This window comes from Bombus pyrosoma, linkage group LG9, assembly GCF_014825855.1.
Source record: "Bombus pyrosoma isolate SC7728 linkage group LG9, ASM1482585v1, whole genome shotgun sequence".
NCBI classification, from domain to species: Eukaryota; Metazoa; Arthropoda; class Insecta; order Hymenoptera; family Apidae; genus Bombus; species Bombus pyrosoma.
In genome coordinates, this window is record NC_057778.1 from 13,288,197 (window position 1) to 13,311,784 (window position 23,588).

At 39.0% G+C, this 23,588-nt stretch overlaps 1 protein-coding gene across 4 annotated transcripts in view; it reads left to right on the forward strand.

The window, feature by feature from the left end:
* The window catches only part of LOC122570993, a 78,140-nt gene that overhangs the window by 2,948 nt on the left and 51,604 nt on the right, over positions 1–23,588 (forward strand). The window contains exons 1-3 of one of the 4 annotated variants that reach the window (XM_043734107.1): positions 12,998–13,017; positions 16,576–16,613; positions 16,722–16,898. The exons of 2 other annotated variants lie outside the window; for them this stretch is intronic. The gene's annotated coding sequence lies outside the window, so the exon portion shown is untranslated. Of the gene's footprint in view, positions 1–658; positions 4,942–5,172; positions 9,615–12,997; positions 13,018–16,575; positions 16,614–16,721; positions 16,899–23,588 lie in introns of those variants that run through there. One more of the 4 variants, XM_043734106.1, reaches the window with a different exon arrangement.

Here is a 23,588-nt window from a genome sequence, read left to right on the forward strand (position 1 = left end):
CGTTAAAGTTCTTGGCAACCTGTTCTCTCGTCACGCTTACGGCGATCCCCTGTAGCTTCAGGCCAGCAACCTTGCAAATTATGGTCGACGGAACTCTCCTCTCGCACACCGCGAATTTACCGATTCGTTCTGTTTGTGCTCGGTAATATGCGTTCAATGATAATCGGGAACAGCTGCAATTTTCACTTTGTTAGCCGGAAATATTTTTGCACTTGTTCGCTGTTGCCACAGATACATAAATATTCGCAATCTAATTATTATTTCCTTAAGTTCTTCTGCCCGTATAGCGTATCTCGCCAAGCTCGCTATCAAAAAGTCTCCTTGCCTCATACCGTTATTCAATTTATCTGCCAACGTATCCTGTGATTAACAGCTTCCAGAGAACCTATGCTTAGTTTCTCAATCGCCACTCAAAGGTGCACCTAGAAGGTGCTCGCGAATTATCGATAATTACATTCATTGTCAATCATTTATAGCTAATACAAGCGTCGAAATTCCAGGTATTGTCACGTACGATCGAACCCTGCTCATCTGTCGACTCCAATCAAACGAAAGTAGGTTTGCCTGGTGTAAATTGGCTAGCGATCGTCGCGCGACTAATTTATGATTAAGTATAGATGCTACCATGTGTCTATGAAGTACCGTGCAAATCGTTTACGTGTGGTCGTTAACGTCTGAAGCTGTTATTTGGCCTAAAGACGGTAGAAATTCGACGTTAATCAAATAGTGAACCCTTTTTATTGCCTCGTGCCTGTCGTTAACTGACTGGATCCCTTGAAATACGAGAACGCTCGTGTCGTATGGTGTACGCGGCGCGTTTCTACGCTCAATCTCTGGCTCCTCATCTGACCGATGACTATCTGTCTTGATTTATAGTGCTCTACCTGCTTCGTACAGGGAGTTCCATGTAACTAGACCGGTATAAATATTTCAGTTATTCTCGTTGACGAAAAGATGTGTTCAAGGAAGAAAGAATCTCGTTTTTTGAAAGACAATTTTTTTTATAATATATATAGGTAACAGCTGTGCGTTTTGAAGTATCGGATGTACTTGTTATAAACGAGGTAGTCTGTGTAGCGCGGTGTACTTATGCTCTTAGCTATTATCTAATTGCTTTTCACGGATACGAACGACGAAATGAAATAGCGTTTTTAATATTAGAATTACCAACAACTAGAGTATAGGACTCGTACCAAAGAAATCGAAATGAAAGATATATATTTTAGAAGAAATCATTCGGACTCTCAAAGACCATTGTGAGTCTATAAAATGTCCACGATCAATTACAGATTGATTGCACTTGGACTTTTAATTCTAGTGAAGTACTTTTTAATAAGAAATTCATCCTGCCAAGGTAGGAGTTCTAGTTGCATGTTCTTTTTAATTAAAAATGAGTTAAGGTAATAAATCGTATTAGACGAAAGATAGTAAATTCACGGCAGCAGAATCTCTATTCAACTGCACGAAAGTATCATCCATTCATTGGGTTTTATAACAATAGCTTCCAGATTTCGTAACAGCTGCTCTTAGATAATCCTCCTCTTGTTCACAAAAGAGAGCAAATTAAAACTTTTTTTAGGAGCAATTCCAAATCAATTTCACCAAGAAGCGAAAGGTAGCGACATTGACATCCAATCAAGCTAGTTTCGCGACCAGACGCCAGTAATCGAAAAATAATTAGGTATACAATCGTCTAAACTCGAACCAGCGAAGCATAATTTGTGCGCTACCTTGTCGTGTGCTGCAAGGTAGCAGCATCACCTAAGAAGGAAAAGAAGAAACGATGTCGTTGTTCTGGCAGCCATTCCATTGGCACTTGCTTCCTAGACAGATGGTCGCTTTACCACATGTTACCTAACTGTAGACCTGCTTTAAGTACCATTTCTGCCGTTGGTATCGTGCGTTTCTTCGCCAGAGCCTTGAACTACGCTTTGTTGCCGTCGCGATTTCTTGCGTTCCTGTTTCTTTTCCTGGAGGAAACGTACTAATCATCCGCGTTCACGTTGTTCGTGACGTTTCTTGCCATTTTCACGCGACCATGTACACTTCTGTTGCATTATACGTTTCGCTTGTTCCCGTTTTACCGTCTTTCCAAACCCGTGTCAATTAATTCCTCGAAAATAGCAGACAACGTTAGACGAATAGAAAAATTCTGTCAGTTCCTGTACCTATTTATCTATCAATAGACAGAACTTTCGCACCTATTCAATACCAATTGAAAATTTTTCGTCTGTAACATTGATCTTATCTTCGATATTAACGTGTTCACATTACACGAAACATCTCTGGGCGGGAAAATTGAATTTTCCTACGACGATCTTCTCTGATTATTATCTGAAAGAGGAAACATAATGTTTTCTATAATTTATCGTCCTTGATACTCGTTACTATAGATACTCATTTTCCGTACATATTTCGCGATAAAAGGAAACGTCGTATAGAATGCGCGTAAAAGGATTTAACGTATTACCTAATAAATGCTGGTCTAACGTCAGCTTATCGGGACGACTCGTGGTAACGATACGACGAACCAAAACTCGATGACTTCAACCAGCGTCAAAAATAAAGGTTTCTGCGTGTGGTCCCAGCGAAACGATCTCCCCCGACTTATCTCGCACAACTTGCTCCGCTACGAGCATGAATTCATCGCTGAAATTTTCATACACCGCCGGGTCCTTTCATCTGATCCCCTGAAAAAACGTTCTGGCCACATCGCCTGACCCGTAGGTTAAACGCATCCTTCTTCGTCTCCTGGCCGAAATCCTGCTCTTCCTTTTGCAGGAAGCCGAGAGTCTCCAGAAACTGGAGTAGCGATTCGTTATCGAAATTCCTGTTTGCGCGTCTTCAGCGAGAATTCCTCGTTTGTCAAAGTCTATCTCCTGGCCAAATTTATGGCATTCTCCACGTAAGGCACGCATTAGCAACTGGTGAGAATTTGTATCCAATTACAGAGGAATGATCCCTGTTCTAAGCGATACTTTACGACGATTGAAACATCAAACTGGCCTGTATTAACTGGTCCTTTCACTGCTGTACTCTTCAAGCTATAAACGTTCTCTACGTATAGATCTAGGTAGACCACTTTCTCAAATTCTGCGTATATTTCGTTTTTTAAATTCCGAATAGAAATTGAAGGAGACTAAAATCGAGGCAAAATTTTCTATGACGAGTGTACTTTCTAATCAAATAGCCGAATTGTGCTAGTAATCCGAGAGTGAGAGCTGAGAACGATTTGAAATTTGATCAGCGACATTAGGTGCATTTGCCTTATCTTTTATTTCATGTAAGAGGAACGGCACTCTGCTATATATACGATTTTGACATTGTTGCGTCTGATGGTGAGAGATATGGAACGGTTAAAGCAACAGTAACGTTCACGTAGGCAAAAATTTCTCATGACATGGCCAGATTATGCCGGCCAGATATATAGGCAAAGCGAATGGAGAGGGAACAATCCAATTTCTCATGACAAGATAAAAATTTAATGGGCTACGAGGACAAGCAAGCGACGAGGATTAATTGGGCCGATGTAATGAATTTTTAGGGCAATGAATCGGCTCAGATCGCTGTCTCATGTTTGAAATTTAATCGAGAAAATTAATAAGCTACAAGTTCTCTGTGGGTGTTCCAGAGGAACGGTGGGTGGATAGTGTGACGACATCGATCAATCATCGATCGATCGATCGTACGATGTGTGGTCGTTTGGTAAATTACGAAAAAATTGGTTAGAATAGGCCACCTACGGAACTAGAGAATGAAACTAAGAATAAAAAGTGCATCAGGATCGGCTGGGAAGTGGCGGGGGATGAAAATTGCGAACACCATCGGTCTAGTTATAAAGAAGCCTGTACACTGACAAATTATTATATCGCACGTATCCACGGAAAGAAGCGTGTTCACTGACCATGCACCGTAAACCGTCTTGATCGTTTCAGGTTATTCTGAGGCAAAATGAAAACGTTTTGTATTCAACTAACAGTAAAGAGGGAAAAAATAAAAGAAAAAGAACGTACGATATTTTAGACGTTTTCTTCTGAAAGTAGAATACTTTAACACACATAATAACTATATGCATAAGTTATGTGGGAAAACCCACTTTTTCGCGGAAAAATAAATTAATTTATTCAAACACAACCAGAGATTGTTGCACACTGCATCAGTTTACAACAGCGAAATATTGAGATGTACCTCTACCTGATCGTTATTTACTGTAAATCCGGTCAATTACGCGAATAATTTATGAGATTATTGCCGGTATCACGCCACCGAGATCTGTCATATGGTACAGTTTATCGAGCCTTCACCAAACACCATGGGCCTCCGTATTATCAGTCGGAAGTGTCGTGCCACGCTCGTCGCGAAGATTTGATTGAAAATCTTGTGTTCATTAAAATTCCAAAGATACGCGCTGCAAGAAGCACGTTATATTCGATGTATCGGCCGGTCGCGTGTTCTTGTTCGACGAATCATAATGAATATTCGAGTGTAAGCTTCATGATCCGCAGGGTCGCGATTATCGCTGTTACGCCGCAAGAGTGTTCGATGAAGGGAATACCAGAGGAAAAAATGGCAACGATTACCCTTTAATTAGCTTTCGGGTGGTCAGGCCAATATTCGCGGGCTGGCATCTACATAGCTGGTTAAACGAATAAAAATGGCATCTTCGATTGTGCGGCGGATGCTCGCCTTGATCTTGCCGTGTAATATCTTGCAGCAACCTATCACGGCTCTATGGTGTCTCCCTGACCCTTAAATTTCCGTATCTCAGATTACGATACAATATGGGAAGTTCTGCTGATGCAGAACATCATGTTTTGAAAATTAATTTGCAGATACGTGTCAGAAACGTAGTATATGTACCTTTTTTCTTATTTGTACTACAGATCACGATTTTTTGTTTAAAGTGACCTTAAACTTTTGAACGATACTGCGTTAGAACCTGTAAGTACGCTATCCATTTAATTAAATCTATTAGAATTAATTTATGTGAATTGGAGAGTTGAGGCGCTAGCGAAATGCTTCCACTTTATCTACAAAAATGTACGAATATATATATATATATATATGTTGGTTTAAATTGAAATAAATCAATCAATCGATTATAATTATTATCTCGTGTACTCCATTCGTATGGATTACTGAAGCGTCGGTAGTAATTAATTTGTGTTTCAGTGAAAGACGACGATTTCTCAAAGTTGTGTAGTACGATAAATTTTTGCCAAGATAGAGCTCCTTTCCAATTGCAAACGTTTATCATCGAAAATGGTGAAAGTATATTACCAGTTATAGTTGGATCTTCATACTGTTGGAAATGATATTCACGGCAACGCTTAATACACTCTATCTTATACCGAGGATGTAAATAATCTTGGTTGAAACAGCGAGAGACGTTGTAAATTTTGATCGCCTAAGTTTCTCAACTGAGGAGCAGCCAAAGGCCGGCGCAGACGACGTAACCGGCCATTAAAAATTTATCATCGCCGATACTTTATTGGGTTCTTTTCTTCACTGGGCCAGGTGAAATTATAGTAGTTATGCACGCACATCAAGCTTTTTATGCGGCCTTCGTCATATCACGAATGGCTACTTGTTGAAACGTTTCGTCCAAACCGTCGCATAAAATATCAATTAATATGCTGCCTTTATCTTATCTCCCGTGCCAGTTTTGTACCCTCCCATTTTGTCTCCTATTTTGTTTTTTATTTTTTATCTTCTAGATGATCGGAATAACATTCTACCGAATAGCACAGCGGCGAAAGAATTTAATTTGTTGATTTACTTCTGGATCTTCCTCGATATATCTACGTCGTATTCTCTTAATTAATCAATTAGATTGCCTTATTATAATTAATAGTCGCCTTAATATACTGTTTACACCGTTTATAACATCAGACTCTCTTCAATTTGCTGTATAAATCGAAATATAAAATGCTAATAATATTTCAATTCGATGATTTCGTCGACGTCGAAAATGATATTTTCGCGTCGCCATATAGCCCACTTACGATCGTCAACGATTTCGTGGAATTCGTTTTGTAGCGGCAACTCGAACGAGCTGAATGTAAAACGATGTTTCGCATAGTTTGTCCATGGCTATGATTCCCATTATGATAGCCTTTAATAATCCGCAAACTAGAAACTAGGGACTGGCTGTTTGCTCGAGTAGGCACGTGCTCGTCCGTAAACGACACGACTGATCGTGAAAAGCGTCGCAGAGCAATGTTCTCCACCACACGACAAACGTCCCCGTTTCCAGCCTTCTTTCTGATACGCGTCGTTAAACAAACTGTCTTTCTGTGGAAGATTCTGGCCGCCAGCCAATAGTCCCCAATGAATCCAATTGCTTCTTTTCCTTTAGCTTCATAATCATTCCGAAGTTCGCTCGAATATCGCTGGAAGTTTTGTCATTTTTAATATTTTAATATACATATATAATAATATTTTTCATAGAAAATAAGATACGCGTTGATCGATATGTAACAAAATATGCAGTCTCGCTTTGAAAAAGATTTAGAGGTCGAAAAAACGTGCACGAAGAAAAATATCACGAATGTTCATTGGCCTGACACAGTTCTTTGCATCGACAAAAATAACTGAGATATTAACAGAAGCAAGACAAATTCGACTAACAGGCAACATTTATAACCAAAGATATTAAATGACGTTCTATGTTAATATATATATGTGTGTATGTATTATTCGTATTATATGTATTTTATACATATAATATAGTATTTAGTACATTAATCAACGACAAGGCGTGGAATATTGCATCGTAAAAGTAAAAATCTGTCGGAACTTGTCAATTTTACCAACATCTGTTTGCGTTACAGGAATATTAAACAACAGTTGTGTTCTAGGAGTAATTCTGTCGTTGGTAGCTACTGAACAATTTGTTTTAAACGAGCGTAATAATATATCTGCGGGATGTCTTGTACTTTCCTCACGCGAATCGGTGTTAAGTGAGATACGTCATTTTCTAGATGAAGTACGCTTAATATCGCGCCAGCGTTCCTTTCGCGATCGGCATTTCACAATACTCGGAAAAAATCACATAGTTTGCAAAGAAACGTTCATGGACGAGGCGTTCGAGTGTCAACTGGTAGAGATCGTCTCGTATCTTTAGTGGAACGACAATTGCGACTGCAACACCGAGCGCAGGTCGCTTGAAATTTATTAACGATGGAAAGTTACCGGAGATCTGGTAACAGTTATCCGATCGACGAACATCATTCTGCACGTTCAACATCGCGTGTTGACTGCTTCTGTGACAAGCGTTTGATAGATAATTTTTCACGAATTCTCTCGGACCTTAGGCTATATCTGTCAGAGGCAGCATAAATAGTACACGCGGAAACTGTTAAATGTAAGTTTTGAACGATGGTAGTGTCATACGATGGTGGATAAGTACAAGCAGCTTTAAAACTTGGTATTCGATGCTGTGAAAACGCCAAAGGTTTCGAAGGAAAAAATTATTTTGGAATTTATCGTTTAATAGCAAAAAGTATGTCTCTTTCTTTGATGGAAAACCAAAAACACTGTTGAGTTTCACACATCGTGTTAATTTTTATTTTTGCTCTGTTTCATTCCTTTCATAGTTTTTATTTTATTTCTCCATTCCTTTTAATTTGACACAAAAGGTTTTGAAGTCGGTGCGTTGCCGCGCGCATGTGATCTCACCTCTTGCACCATTTTGCAAGGTGAATATGTAAATGGAAAATGCAGCAACGCATTTTATCGAAAAAAACGAAAGGACAGCGTTGCACGTCTGTCGTCAGCAGCGCCTGAAAGAACACAAGACGTCGATGTATATTAACAATGTAATAAGAATATTATAGAAATTTTGTATTAGCGAAACTACCAGGAAGCGACATTAGCCCACACGACACGATCGCTGCAAAACAAAGTTTAACTAAAATAGCCTGTAATCGGTGAGCGCGAATCACGAGCTAACTTCGCATTACTATTCGTGTAAAAATGAATAGTCTACTTTGCCATATACAGAATGAACTATTGTAGAGAGACGGCAGCCACGTGCGACTTAATGCAAGAACTCTCTTTCAAAGCAAGAACGACCGCCAGTCGTGTTTCTCCGTCGGAGACGACGACATCGGCATCGAGTCGTAGATCAATGGCAAATCGTAAACGCACGTAGTTTCTTCGTGAAAGAGAATCGATAAAAATGAAACGAGGACGATGTCGAGGACGCTTCGAGAGAAGAAGCAAAGAATAGAAAGGGAAGAAAGTGGCGACGAAGACCAGGAAACGATAAATGAACGGAGGAAAATAAAGTATAGGTTGGCAAGAGAGAAGAAAGCGAGAGGAAGAAAGAGTATTTGCTACTGGCGCGATAAATAGATAGTCGAAGGAAGAAGCGAGGCAAGAATTTTTAGTCGCAGCGATGGGAACTCGATCCTATCGTGAACAAATCTACGTTTCACGAGTATTCAATGATTTTCATGGCTGAATGACAAAGTCTAGGAAGAAGGAAGGAGTGTGCTCGCATCAGAATCAACGACTCGCTGCAGATCCCGAGGATTTGCAACAGGATCAAAGACAATAGGGTGCAAAAGCAACGCTAGACTCGAAATTTCCGTGATTTCAGTCCATCACTGGTTGGCGCCATCTAGCAAGGCGAGCGACCGAAAGAGAAAGAAATTCTCCGAGGGATCGCGACGCAGGATCTAAAGAGGGACGAGGGATCACGAGGGAAAGACAGAGCAGCGGCGGTGGAAAGGAGACGGAGTAAGATCGTCGTAGCTCCGCTTGCGCTCTCAGGCACAAACTACTCGACCACCAGCCAGCACGGATCCGAAACCCTATCTTGCGTTGTCTCTTGGTTACTCGCTTCGTAGAATACGTTCAGCTTGCGCCCCAGGAACGACGCGGCAACCCCGAATCGCGTTTCGATTCCTTGCCTGCGTCTCTTCTCGCCAGAAGAAGAGACATCCAACGCGACATCAGACACTGAAAAACGCTCGAACAAACATTAAATCGACTCTCTGCGCTTGACCGTCTCTGGAGAACAGGCCACCTGTTTTTATCATTGTTGTTTCTAACGTTTGTACGGCTTCCTTCTTGTAGCCCTATGCACGATAATGAACATAAATGAGCAGACTTCGGCTTGCAAAAGCTATCTGTACGTTGTGACTTTATTAAAGGTTCGTTCGAGTAACGATCTTCTAAACAGAATTCTTGCAAATAGCAAGTGATTCGTGTTGATTGGAACATGTGGGGTTAGCCTGTGCGAGACGAGCTTTCGTAGGATTCTCCTGTCGAGAGGGAAAAGTGATCCTCGAGGAGAGTCAGCGATGTTTACAAGTTGTTAGAGACTGCTTGATAAAATCCTTTCTTCGCATAGAAGGAACATGGACGATTGCGATATATTGTGGTGAATATTGTGGAAGAAGAGAACAGTAGGAAGACCGTGCAGAAGGAAGCAGCAAGATTGCAAGATGAAAAAGATTCTGTGGATGGCGTGATACAAGTACACCTCGGCTGCTAACAAAACTTCGTGCACGTGCTGCGAGGATCATCGATCATCAGTCTTCATTGAACACTGTGACCGATGGGATTCACCGCATGGCACGTCGAATCCAGTTGATATTTAACAGGTGAGTTTACCTTTTAATCGTGTTTTTTACAGTTTAGAATAATTTGAAATCGTATTTCGTACGACTAAAAAATGAAGGGAATCGTGTTAGGTAATTGTAGTCGAAAAAGATAGCACAAAATTAGGCCACATGGCAAAGTATTAACGAAACTGAATAAATTACAATCATATCCATATGCCCAAATTAAACAACTGTTGTAACATTTGATTTGCCAAACCGTTATTTTTAACGCGTTAGTGTCTGTATCGATTAAGATTTATCATCATCTAGGCTACTAAAAGTCATACAACCGATTATTCTTCTCTAATCAGCGCTCGTTCATTAATCACCTGTTAAAAATTTATCCGGTTGAACGTCTTCCTTCGTCATACCACCTAGTCAAATAAGCCATTATATTTTTGGTCAGAGCAACGACGATCGTTTGACCAATTTACACGGAATAATTTAATAGAAGCAGTCTCGACGAACTGCTGCCAAATATTTCCACTTATTAATTACTAACGTTTTCTTAGTTGAGTACGAAATTCACGATGTTTTCACTTACTTTGCGAATTCGTAAAATTTCTGAAAACAGAGCTGAACACTTTGGTTATTGACTGTGAATAAAATTTATGCGAGGTACGTGATATACCTGCGTATGAATACAAATAGCTGCTATAATTCCATCGCATGGAAAATAAACATACGTAATATACGAATAATAAATATGTACAATTAGAGGAAAAGTAAAATTTTTGACGTCTCGAATTTTGCAATTTCTTCGATGAATATCTACGTTCGTAATTGATAATTTATATTCGTTAATGGAGCATTCGGTTTTAGCTAGATACACGAATTACTTAACAATTTTCGATTCCGGGATCTTAGACTTTTTAATGCGTTATTCTTGTACCAAGTCAACGAATTGACTTTACAATTTCTTGCTTCATGTTTATTTTAATACTTCTAACGACCCAAAACGTGTAGAAGGTTCGAACAAAATTAGAGGGAATTAGCACCGTTATTTCTCCTTCTTCGATCGTAATCACGATTGCGAGATTGGCCATCAAATCGCTTGATTTTCACTTAATTAACGAAACGGCTCGTAAAATTGCTGGACAAATCGAAAGAAAACCGCGTTCGACTATCAAAAGGAGCAAAGATACGATCTTTTCCTTGACGGCGTACAGAAACGACCTTGCAAGGCCACATAGAAGCCGCCTCGACACACACACCCGCTTTATACTTGTAAAATAAGACCAGAGAGACTTCGTGAACGTGCTAGAAACCGGCAGCAAGTCTCACCTAGGGAGCAAGCTTCCCCTTCATCTGTTAGACGGGTATTGCCACGTTCATTCAGCTTCGCCACGCCTCGATGCTCCAGTTTCCGTGATCGTCCGTTTTCTTTCGTTTCCTCTACTCGCGAACGATTATCAAAATAGGTCGATCACTATGGATAATTGATCCACGATCCATCATTGTTTCAGAAACGTCGAGTTTATGGTGTTGATAATATTCAAAGCGTTCCTTCAAATCTTTTAAATAAATATTAAAATTTATTATAATTTTGTACAAAATACACGATGTAGCATCGTGGAAATCGTATTAATCATAAATCGAGTAATAGATATCGCTTTCAATACGCAATAATTATATTAATTGAATTGGTTTTTTTTGGCCAAGACTCGAGGTTTATTTTTATATTTTACGATCAAGTCAAAGCTGGCACACTTCTGCCTTCATGAAATATCTTTTTCATTTTATGTTTCATTTTCTCTTTGCACGATAAAGAGGTAGAAAGGAAAGAAAAGGACGTTTTCAAGAACGAGCAGGTTTGCAGCGTTCTGGTTTGGCGAGAAATTGAATTAAGTCGATTACGAGATCGCTAAACCATTAATTAACAATGCTTCAATATCTTTCATCACGGACGATACTTGGCAATTTTGGTGTTTTCCGAGTAGCTGGTTTCGGAGAAAGAGGCGTCACAGATCGTAAGAGAGTCAATTACGACGATCGATGATCAATGACGATTAATCAATCGACCCAGGCTCGCGCTGCAATCAAACATCGTTTACGTCGTTTCAGCGCCACAGAGAATAATTTTAATTATCAAGCGGTGAACAGGTGGCCGTGCAGTAAAACATTTCGCGACAGTAATCGTTTCAGCATATCGTTAACGTTCACGATAGAACATTCTCGGCTTTTACAACTTTGTAATTTCGTTTGCTTATAAATGCTCATGATCGGGAAAACCATCCAATGAGTTGTCTTGTGTCTTGGCCACGTTTGCACAATAATCGAACATACTGCGAACATATTACGCGGAAGTTCAAAGCGAATTCTTCGACCATTTGCTACCCTAGCGGGATACGGAGGCCTGATTTTTACGATTTTCGCGCTCGTCATCTTTTCCATCTGTCAAAGCTGACTACCAGCAACGATCGAACTGTTGTACCTACAGTTATAATTTGTGATTTCAGCAAGTATCCCTCAACATTGCCCGATGTTCGTGTTAATGATCTATTCAAGGTCTGGAAGAACATTTCGTAACATTTATCTAGCCTCTGCGTGCGATATTATATGTAAAGTTAATGGAAGCTTATCTTCGCTCTTAAGTCTTCGTATTTTCTTCCCCTTTACGCCGTCATCGTAGAGACCAATCAACCACCACTCTTTTATATCATCTCGCGTATTACACGATGTAAGAAATTGGTTTCTGAAATGATATAACTGACACCTAGCGCACTGGTCATCCATTACGGATGAAAACGTGCAATCAGATGGGCCCGGAGCGCGATCCTGAAAGATACCAATTCGAAGTAGTGGTCGATTTCGATTGGGCTGCAATTACGATGATTACGCTGCGATCGAAGGTCTCGTAATAGGTCGAAAGTGATTCGAATGCCGGCGCAAGGGATATGGAATTTCGACGGTGTATCGGTAATTCTTCTGATCCGCTATTCTACGAGTTCTATTCATTGCATGGTTAATTTCTGCGTAAGTCTCTTGTTATTTAGACAGTGTGTGTGTTTCAATCGCACGGTTAAGTGTTGTCTTAACTGTTTGATGAACGATTACAAGGGAGCTTTCAGCGAGATTTGAGATTCAAAACTGATTTCCTACGTGATGTACCGGATTGAAAAGCTAAATACCAGGAAACGTTGCTGGACAATCACGAACGCGAACATGCTAACCGATTGTGGCAAATAGAAATCGTTGTGCCATTGTGAGGTAACGTAGTAACACTGCCGAATACCTTTCTAGCGCGCTGGAAATCGCAATACAGGCCTCGTTACAAGGTCTCGATGAAATTTACGCGATGCAAGAATCGTAGACGTTCGATTTACAATCGACTGTTGCGGTACTGTGTAACAATCTTGTTGCCAACCAGTGAAAATATAAGCGAGTGTTACAAGCGTTCTAAGTGAGTATTAAGCTACTTGTAACATTTTACTTTAATTTTATTCTCACTTGTAAAATAGCGAATAGATAGTTTAGATTTATAGATCGATCAAACTGTCCGGATTAATAGCGAACATGTAATAACTACTAAAATTATATGATCTAATACCATATTTCTTGGAATTACTTGTTAAGCATAGGATTACTCGACATTCTAAAAGTTTCTTCCCTTATTTGCGAAAAAATTTTCGGTAAATTTTATACACAGATTTATGGCTTATGGTCGCGTATAGAGTAGAGACGAAGACGGTACTTGGCTAATAATTCAAGTTTCCTTCGCCTCTCGAAAGTATATTATATTTGCCATTGCTACAGCCATCTTTCCCCTTTCTATGTAATTTATTTTTCTGCTTGTTAATTATTTATTAAGCAGACTCTGTTAAAAGATTTATCGTATCTAACAGATCGTTTCTTTTTTACTTCTTTTTCGCTTCTTTTTGTTTCCTTTTTTGGCACGTGTGTATCTTACTTCTGTTCTCTGTTTAAAAAAAAAGAGATAATAATAATATATACACGTTTTATTCAGTGGTCGATTTATATTCATTTTCGGAAGTAGCTTTCTGTTTTTTACGTCTCTCGAATACCATTAATCACAGGTGTACGTTCGACTACGAGAGATTTACAGGCGAGCAACGAAATATCCGGCATCCGTGCGTTAAATCTCGACTGTGCTTTCGTCCACTTCGCCTTGTGCACGCCCATTTCGATCACTCGCTTGTAATTCGTTTAGTTACACCTTGTTACGTGCAAGCGAAACGCGATAATATCGCACTTAATTACAACCGCCTATGGCGATACTGCACTTTGTGATAACAAGAAAGTTATAAGAGACGCGTAGAAATATAGACGCAAAGTAAAGATATCTTTTATAGGCAAATTGCATATCCTTACGTAAAATCGTAGCGGTACTTGTTCCTCCATTAACCAAACATCGTAACCAAAACAGTTGCAGTAAAAAAGGAGAAAAAAGGAAGCGCGGATGGATGGCTACAATTACCTTTAATGGCGGAAGGATCGCTGTTCATAACTTTACGATTATGTAAATTACATACGACCGTTCACGTAACATTCTTGTTAATTTTTCTTTTCACCCGATTATCTGCGAGATTATTAAGAGATTATTCGCGGAGCAGCGCTAGCTTGCAGAAATTGCATGGCGAAGTGAAAAGTTCGGTACAAAGAACGAGGAAGCGAACAACGGGAGGAAATTTAGTAATCGAACGACTCTATCTTACGCCGAAAGATACACAAGATGACGACGATAGCGAGTATATAAAACACTTTCACTCGAATAGAGAGTGTTATAATATCCTCGTTAAGAGAATAGCATAATTACAAGCGTGTTCTAATTATAACACGTTCGACAAAGACTCGTCACAGTTTAAACGTGTTTCAAAAGTAAAAGCATATTGAACGTTTCGTTGCATTCGTCTTGTTTTTCTCATCCTATTTCCCATACTCGACCAGGTCAGTGGTTTTTTCTACTTTTAAAAGACGATCAACAAAATAATTTGAATATCAATCACTGGGAAGCCAAATTGATCAACTTAATGGCCTGAAAATTTCTTTGGTATCAGTATACGTGATTGATGTTGCATTTTTTAGGAACTAAACAAGCAACTCTAGCGCTGAAAGAAGTTGATCGGTTTAACTTTTGTGTGACTCGTATCACTCATAAATCATTTGAAGCGTAAATCTGTTCTTTTTTCGTTACGAGATTACACGTTACGTATCTGCAATCGCTGCGCGATTATTACTCTCATTTGCTCGATAATGAACACCCGTAGAACACGTGTCTCATTAAGGTTTTCAATTACCTTCTGACGTTCACCTGAAACCAGGAGTACCGCTATCAACGAATACAATAAAATGTCTCACGATTTTCTGTAATCTGTCATCAATTCCGATGAGAAAGAGAATTCTGCCTGGAAAGGCCAGTGGACCGATTACAGCTGGCAGCCTTGACGTTTCATTAATATCACGATCGTTAAACATTCATCACGAAGCAACGATTCTTCCTTGTATTCCTGATATTCCCGTTTCTCAAAAATACTCGAAAAATCAATGATGCGTTTATTTTGTCGATCTTTCTATGATAAATCAATCCAGCAAATGACTCGTCGTAAATTGATAAAACTTTCAGAAACAGGTATGTGTGATTTGATAAAAAATTATTGATAACGTATATACATAAGTAAGGATAATGCGTATGAAATTTTTGATTAATTTAATAGTTGCTGGATTTACTTTATAAATGAACATCGAGATTCCGAGAATAAATGCGATTCTACCGCCCACGAGTTCATTTGCGTGCCTCGAATCATAGATCTCGACAATGTAATAGGTTGCGATATATTACTCGCTGACACTCGTGCACAACCAAACGGAATAATCGCGTGATTTAAGGATTCCCCTGTATTCGTTAAACCACGATCTTGTTACTGAGGTTCTCTCCTGAACGAACTTTGTTACGAATAAATGACTCATCGTAGATAGATGCGTCGAGTAAAAATGCGAATTTATCGCAGAAAAGTTCTTGTATCGTTAAGAACATCCATTTTACGAATTAACTCATTGACGGATTTTTTCAGCACATGAGCGATGAGACGTCGAATAGAAAATATCGATTGATGTTCCCGTTGATTAATTATTCGAAAAAAAAGGAAATTGAATCGCTCACGAATAGGCTGATCAAGCAATAATACGATGTAACGATCGGTAGTGTCGCTATACCTCACCTTTTTACGCAAGCTGATTTTTATCGTATCATATTATTGAAAAATAAGTTTCGAAAAATTATTGAATTTAAGTTTAGATATTTTCAAATCGTTATGAATATGTAAAATATACTTCGAACGAAAGTCTGATTTAATTTCGGCTTCTGATCTTATCTCAGACAACCATATACAGTTAGCTTCTATTTAGTAAAAAATATAATTATCGCTGGAACTACCAATTTTTTATATTTATTTTTATTGCGTTTATTTTTCAAATATCATTCCATCTAAAATATCTAAAAATATGGATCGTGTAGAGTTAACAAATTTAAACTCGGATCAAGAGATTTTAGTGTAAAAGAACAGGTTCTATCTGTCGCCGTGATCAGTTAAACGCGCTTCAGTCTCTCGTACATACAGTGTGCAATGTGTAAAAAGTGTTCTCGAACTGCCTTAACTGGAGTAACAGGTTGCAGGTGTAAACCATAACCACGACACTTGTATCCTACAGGATAAGGAATTCAAGCGTAACGCAAACTTGACTTGCAAACTCATGACATACACGCTTATCCGTCTGTTTAATCTTCATTCACTTACTGCATATTAATATGATATCTTAATTGATACCGTTATCTCTTCGGACGTGTCAGAAAAAATACTTTTTTTGGCATTTTAATGAACGAGAAACCTGCTCTCCAAACTCGTCCCTTATTTCATTTACCAAATCACGAACTGTTTTTATTCAAATCATTCTTGATACAACTACAATATATTTTTCATATGATAATTCACTGGTGTTTCAGCGTGTGAAAATTTACTTGACGACCAGCGGCTCGCAAAGGTATTTGAATATTTAAAAAATTATTGATAATGTAAACCTTTCGTAAATATACTACTATATAGTAGTGTAATTTATAAAACTCATTTATAGAAATTTACTTCTTGTTAGTTGCAGGAAAAAGAGTCTATTATCACGGAAAATTTGTAACTTGTGATTTATAAAATTTCGCTAAGACTACAGATAGCTTAATTACAATGAAATTAGCGTGACTGTCATTCTCTACGTCCAGTTTGCTCGAAGAAAAATTGAGATTTCTTCAGTTTTCAACGGCCTATTCCATGAAAGGTACATAATATATTCCACAAAGTACACGCGAACAAGCTTCTTCCGCGTTATGATCACCGCGATACGCTTTTGCCGCTGTTTTCTTATTACACGCTCACCAACGCTTCTTTTTCTGATCCACATTGTTTCCTTCTGGCTAAGATGGAACCCTCCTTCCGATCCTCTACGGTTCCCTCAGCAAACCCTTTCGTTTTCTAATTAACAATACATGTTCGTGCATCCCGGCTATAATAATGCATAAATTTACATAAAGAACTTTGACTGAAACGGAAAGTTCCCCGCGCTTCTCCTACACCTTCCAACGTTTAATCTCGGCGATGGAATTCTATAGCTTTCCGACGATCTTAATCGTAAATTTTTGCAAAGGCGCTGTCTGAATACGGAGTAACGCGGCACATACTAAGAAAGATGCTGTTTGCTCGGATGAATTTCATTTTCACTAGCACAGAATCCGCTTTCGAAAGAAGGAACAAACGAAGCTACGTGGTACTTTGTTTCTTTGCTTTTAAATACGCCACGTAGCTTATGCAAACAGCGTATACGAATAAATACTCGTATAGATATAATCCAACGAGAAACAAGTTCTTATTCGTACGTTTTACAAAAAATACAAACCTTCAAGAACGAACTGTTGCAATTCTTTGCAATCTGTAGGAAAAATTACAGTTTTCTTCATATGACCACTCTGACGGTTCTAACGTTAAAAGTGTTCACATCTCGCTTTCGATCGCTTCTACGGTTTAGTTCTCAGCCGATGATACGATTCTCAGAAGGTTAGGATTTCGCATAATTTCTATACAAATCTGCTCGATATTCGTCTGGTTGGCTCGTTGGCCGGTAGCCGGCCGTTCCAGAACGCTAGCAAAATTCCACCGCACTTGGAATCGATTCGCGCGATATCCTTCATGGCATCCGTTAACCGATCCCCATGTATATCCTTGTAAAAACATTCTTTTCGTTCGCACGGCGATGGAAGAGGGCTGAAAGAGGGCGTGGAATGGAGAATCGCGCGATAGATCGGCGTTCACGTCACGCCGCGATGATCAATACGAACGTTTCTGTATGTGGCTGGTTTCCTCCGTGCGTTTAACGCATACCAAAAGGTTACGTAATTGCTACGTGCTGTTATTATAGCTGGTTATTAAATTACGAATATTCCAAATTTCCATCTTCTTGGTAGACTTGAGGGGTATGGACGAACAACTATCGTAGCGAAGTGTATTAATTAGTAAGACGTTGTACAGATACGTTTTAATGGTTTAAGGCCACAGTTGGAATATATGGTAAGTCTCATTTCCTTTCTTTTGTTGAAGAACAATTTAATGATTCACGATATGGCGAAGCAATTGTACATGCGGACATTTTCAATGATGTTGCTATTAATTCGTTGGTACGCGTTTCGATGAATAGGGAAAGGATATGTCCATAGAGCTGGAACTAATTGAGCGAAGTTACTGTGGTTTACGTTGCGATATCAAAAGTGAGAAGGTGCGAAAGGGAAAGAGAAAAGAACTCGATCGTTGGAAAGTAAAATGTGGCGAACACTCGTTAAATAAAATGATGCGGAAACCTCTGATCTAGAATGTAACAGAATCTTAATTGCCGTTTTAATAAGAGCAACCAAATATAAGAATGGAAACACGTATTTATATTTTAATGGGAGAAACACGATGAAGGAAACGTCATGGTTCGCGTGAGAAGAATATAAATGTTAATTAATTGGTCGTTGTTACGACGTCTATATGGATTTAACCACGATTGGATAACTTTTATAGGAAGAGGTGATCCTGGATAGCCGCCAAGTCTGGCACAGACATCCACGTTGTCTGCAATTCGTAACGACAAATAAATCAGCCTGCGCGGCCGACGTTAATTGAAAAAGAAGAGAAAAACGTCAAATGACAACGAGGTGTAGCCACGATCGTACTCGCTTCTCGGAAAGTCAATGGCGTGAAATACAAAAGAAACGATGCATCCTTTCAACGAAACGCTTGAAGAACTGCCGATGCACACGCGATCCGTATGCTAGCTCACGTACATGCAGAAATATGATTGATAATAAACGACTACTCTTTTTATCAAACACACGCGAGTCGTTGTATGATTTATACGGATCGTTTTATTTTTTATAAATCTCCTTCGTCTTAATCGTGTACATACGCATACGTAAGAACTATTATTTAATGCAAGGGATAAGCTGAGGCAAAATAAATTTTCTTCTATTTGAGTTGATACGAAAGCAACGATCAGATGAACTTTCACCCATAAATGTCGAGATTAGACATTTTTTGAACTGTAGGAAAAAGATCGTTTACCACTTGTTGATAAAAGAAATTGCTTTTTTTCGTATTTAAAGTTACAACAGTTATTTACAAATAATATAGATATTATCTACTAGATAAGTATTTCTCGACGCAAAACGTAGGCTATTACGAAGAAACATCGTAACCTGTCTGACAGTCGATTATGTACTAATCGAATGATTATCCTCACTTAACTATTAAAAAGCTATGGATGTGAATAAGTTAATATTCGGTAACAGTTACTCTTTGAATAGCGTGAAAAAAAACCAAAGAGAGGAAATAGAGGTAATCACGAGGAGTCACGAAACATTAAAAACACCTTTTACAGGAAGCGTGTTGTATTATATGAATAAAAGTAAATACTATAATTACTTTCACGTCCTCTGTATTAAGAATCTATTTCTTCGATTATACAAATAGCTGGATAACACTTGGATGGACCAAAGGAAAGAAGAAATAAGAGAAAAAACAGAGGCTGAACGGAAGGCACACGCTAGTTCTTGCACATAAATTGGACAGGGCTGTTTTTTACTTTGCGGAATGCGATGTGCGCCAACGGCGTTGTAGTGGAGCTATCTATAAGGAATTGCAGGACTTGCCAAGAAAAAACCGCTGCTTTACGATACACGTCTCCTCGAAAACGCGTTGTCTTTGGAGAATCCTCTAATTATCATGAAATACGGTACTCAACTTCCCTCGGGCTCGTGCCATCTATTCGTGCCTTTCGATCGATTGACTGATTTACGCTGCTGTTAACATTCATTATCTAAGAAAGCGTTATTACTCTGGTAATTTTCACCAGAAACCTTTTTCCTGCTCGCCAGTCGAATCTTAGGATCTTCACGATCGCCTATCTCTTCCCAGTACGAAGATAGTTCCACTATACCTGCAGCAATAGACGTTTCAATGTTGTTTTCCAACTATGTAATTAGCTTCTTAGAGACATGAAAATTCGAATAGTTCAAACTCTTCGATATAAAATTTTGAATATTTGAATAAATATTTAACAATTTTCAATCCTGATAAATCTCGAGCTTCGGACGTTTTATAGAAACTTTGAAGATTAAACGAAACTCAGGATTGCAAATTTACTGAAACTTTCGATAATGTTTTAAGTATCGAGCCTTGTTGTTTCAAGTAATTTAGAACTGGAATTAATGATTTTCAAGCGATTACGTCACGGGGTAACAAGATCGTGTCACTCGTTCGCTGACAATTTTCGTTACACCACGAAGTTCCATCGTGTCTAACGAAACAAACTATTAAATTGTTTCGCAAAAAAAATAAAGCTGAATTATTAATCAAACATCGTAAAACGAGACTACGGCTGCTCGGTGTAAAGCTCGTAGAAAGGACAAAATTATTTCACGAATTATAATCATACGACCAGGTAATTTCTCTTCAATTTCGTTAATGTACCGAACAGTAGCTCGGATCGGTGCAGCGTAAGAAAAATCGCGGCCGAGCGTTTTCGTAAATCGCTTTAACAAGGGCCTGACGCGAATACCAGAGTTCTCGCTCGTGCCCAATTAATCGCGATTGGGAGAACAGGTTCCCTCGCGCGTTTCAGCCTCGCGTTCGTACTTCCGCCGAGTTTCTTGGCCCCCTGAATAATGTATACGCGTCTAACACAGACGCGTTAAATTACGTCATAACATTATCATGAGATATGAGCTCGAAAAGAACATGGTAACTGTAGAAATTTTTCGTAGAAATTATGTGTTCCTTGGAATTAATAAGCGGATACGATAATTTAGGTGGTAACGATAACGGAGTAACTCGACAAATAATATTACGTTGTCCATAAAGTTTCTTTCGTTTTATGAGGAAATAATAAACGCACAACGTTTTTTATTTTATATTATTTTCTCGAATTACGTACGATCCATTTCGTTCTGTTGAGATAAACATCGCGACATTTCACAGTTTGGTTTCACGTTTATGTGAAGGTGCATTGTTGTAAACAACACGTTTGCGAAAGAAAGACACTTTTCGGACAACCTAATATTTGATCATTTCACAAGTAACGTTGTAGTCGTCCGTATAATTTCAAAACGAAAAATTATATATGAAAATTAAAATCGTGTATTATCGATGAATGATGTATTACCGTATCATTTTCCGGAATTACCTTCCTTCCGTGTAATAATTTTTCGACATCGCTGTTGAAAAAATGATCGAGATTTGGTTGCGTGAAACGATAACATATTGTGATAATGAAAGCTTCTTCTTGTATAAAATAAGTAAAAATTTGTCCGCGTTCGAGAATAAACCAGATAACGTGAGAATCGTATCTAATGAAACTGATATTGGCGGAGAGCTTCGATGTAGAATGTTACGGTACGAGAATTAGAAATACGAAACCTGCAAGTATGATTCATAGTACAGTAGAAGTCCATTTATCTGAACAGTTCCTATAACTGACATTTACCGATTCTCCACGCTACATACGATTTCTCGTTCAGGTAATAGGAATTCGCATACAGACAAGTGGATTCAATCGGCAGGAGTTCGGTTAGTCGAACATCGGCTAAAAGATGAGTGAAACTCCATCTAACAGCATTGTGAAACTTTTGTTTATAACGAGATGCACAGATTAAGATAAAAGATAGAGGATCGATAAGATAAGACAACTTGAATTTCACATCAAGAATTTAATACGATTAACAGGATTTAAAATTCAGGAACGTTTATTACAATATTCAAATGAAAAGTTTCTTTCTAACAATCATCGACGATGGAGATGTCCAAGGCGAAGGATAAAAAATTAATAGCTTTCATCGAAACGGTCCACTCTGTTTTCAGCAACTTTTCTGCGATACAAGAATTCGGTCGTAACAAGTTTTGAACGTTGCGATGTTTCTTAGGCTCTTAAATAACCGATACCTACGGTGTGTTCTCTCATGAATACAAGAAGCCTGAAACTCGTTAAAAAGCCGTCTTCACCAATTAAAAATGCCATAGAAACCATGCGCCACAAACGTTGCCAGTCATTGGGATGTAAAGAAAGAGAAAATAAACGAACATGGAAGAAAGAAAAACACAAGAGCCCAAGTCGAAATTTACTCGTTAAACTGGTATGATGGCGGGTGTGTCTTTGCCGCGATAACGTGATCCGGTCTTTGCTCGAAAATGAATGCATTAACACTAGCCCCGCAGAATTGCTTGCAGTAAAGTTAAGCCAGGCGCTGTTAATGGCTTCGTTCGTTTTTAAGGGTTCGAATTTACGATTTCTGGCGGTCTCTGGGCCCATTAATTAACGACAAAAAAATCGGAAGACCGTTTGTCTTCTTCTCGCCATATATTCTATCCACCCTGATAAAAAAAGTGACATCCCTATCTACTGTAATCCTGCCGAAAGTTTCCACATCAAAGTCGTAATAAATTCTATTACTTGATTTATTTATTTTTCATTCATCATGATTTATTTCTTTATTTGACGAAGAGCGGTCGAGATGCATTTAGAAACAAGTTGGCCAGTGTGTAGCAATTTTCCAAAAGAAAATTCTACCACCGACTAAACTTCGCTAAACACGCGGAAGGCTGACTGTCTGAAAGTTGTCTCTTTCCTAACTTATTTGACTGTTTAGAATGAAATCTGAATCAATGGGACGCTGGTAAGGAACGTGTTACATACCCGCCGGTTTCCGACGTATTTTCGTCAAAATAACGACCATGACGTTTAATAACGATCATATTACAAACGACCATATTACACTCGCGAAATGTTACCATAACCCAAAATTATATGGTGACACGAGCTGAAAAAGGACAACAGAGCGACGAGTAGCGAGTAATCGGCCATTCGATCGTTTTCCTCTTCTTCTTCCTTTCAGAAAAAACCAACCACTTTCTTTCCACCGCCACGGTCTTGTGGCTCGAGGCCAATCGTTTATAGCGACGATTCAAAGGGACGTTAATGTCCACCCAAAATTCAGCCCTGTCATTCGTAAGATCAGTCTTTTTACGATGCTTCTTGCGTTCCGGCGCCTGTTTCTGTCGTCTCCGAACAAAGCAGCGCATCTACTACCACGTATCCGTGATATCGTTGGCTGGTTCACGTGGGAAGATTTACGCGATATCGAGCTGCAAGATATACGACGAAACGATCGGCGCAAGTGGCCCGCGGAAACGATCTGGGGATGGTTAGTTAAACACGCTGATACCGTTATGCCTAGCAGGATTTTGCCCATCGAACGCTGCCAGTTTGTCGTTTCATTTAGCAAAGGACAATGTATTTACAGTAGACTGCTGCTTAACTGACCCCATGGAACCGGCGGACAGCTGGTCGCGTAAACGAATGATCGTTTAGTTCGGAAATGTATGTATACCAAGCGTCGTTTATTTGTTGTTAATGAAAAAGATGCGCATATCCATATATGTACGT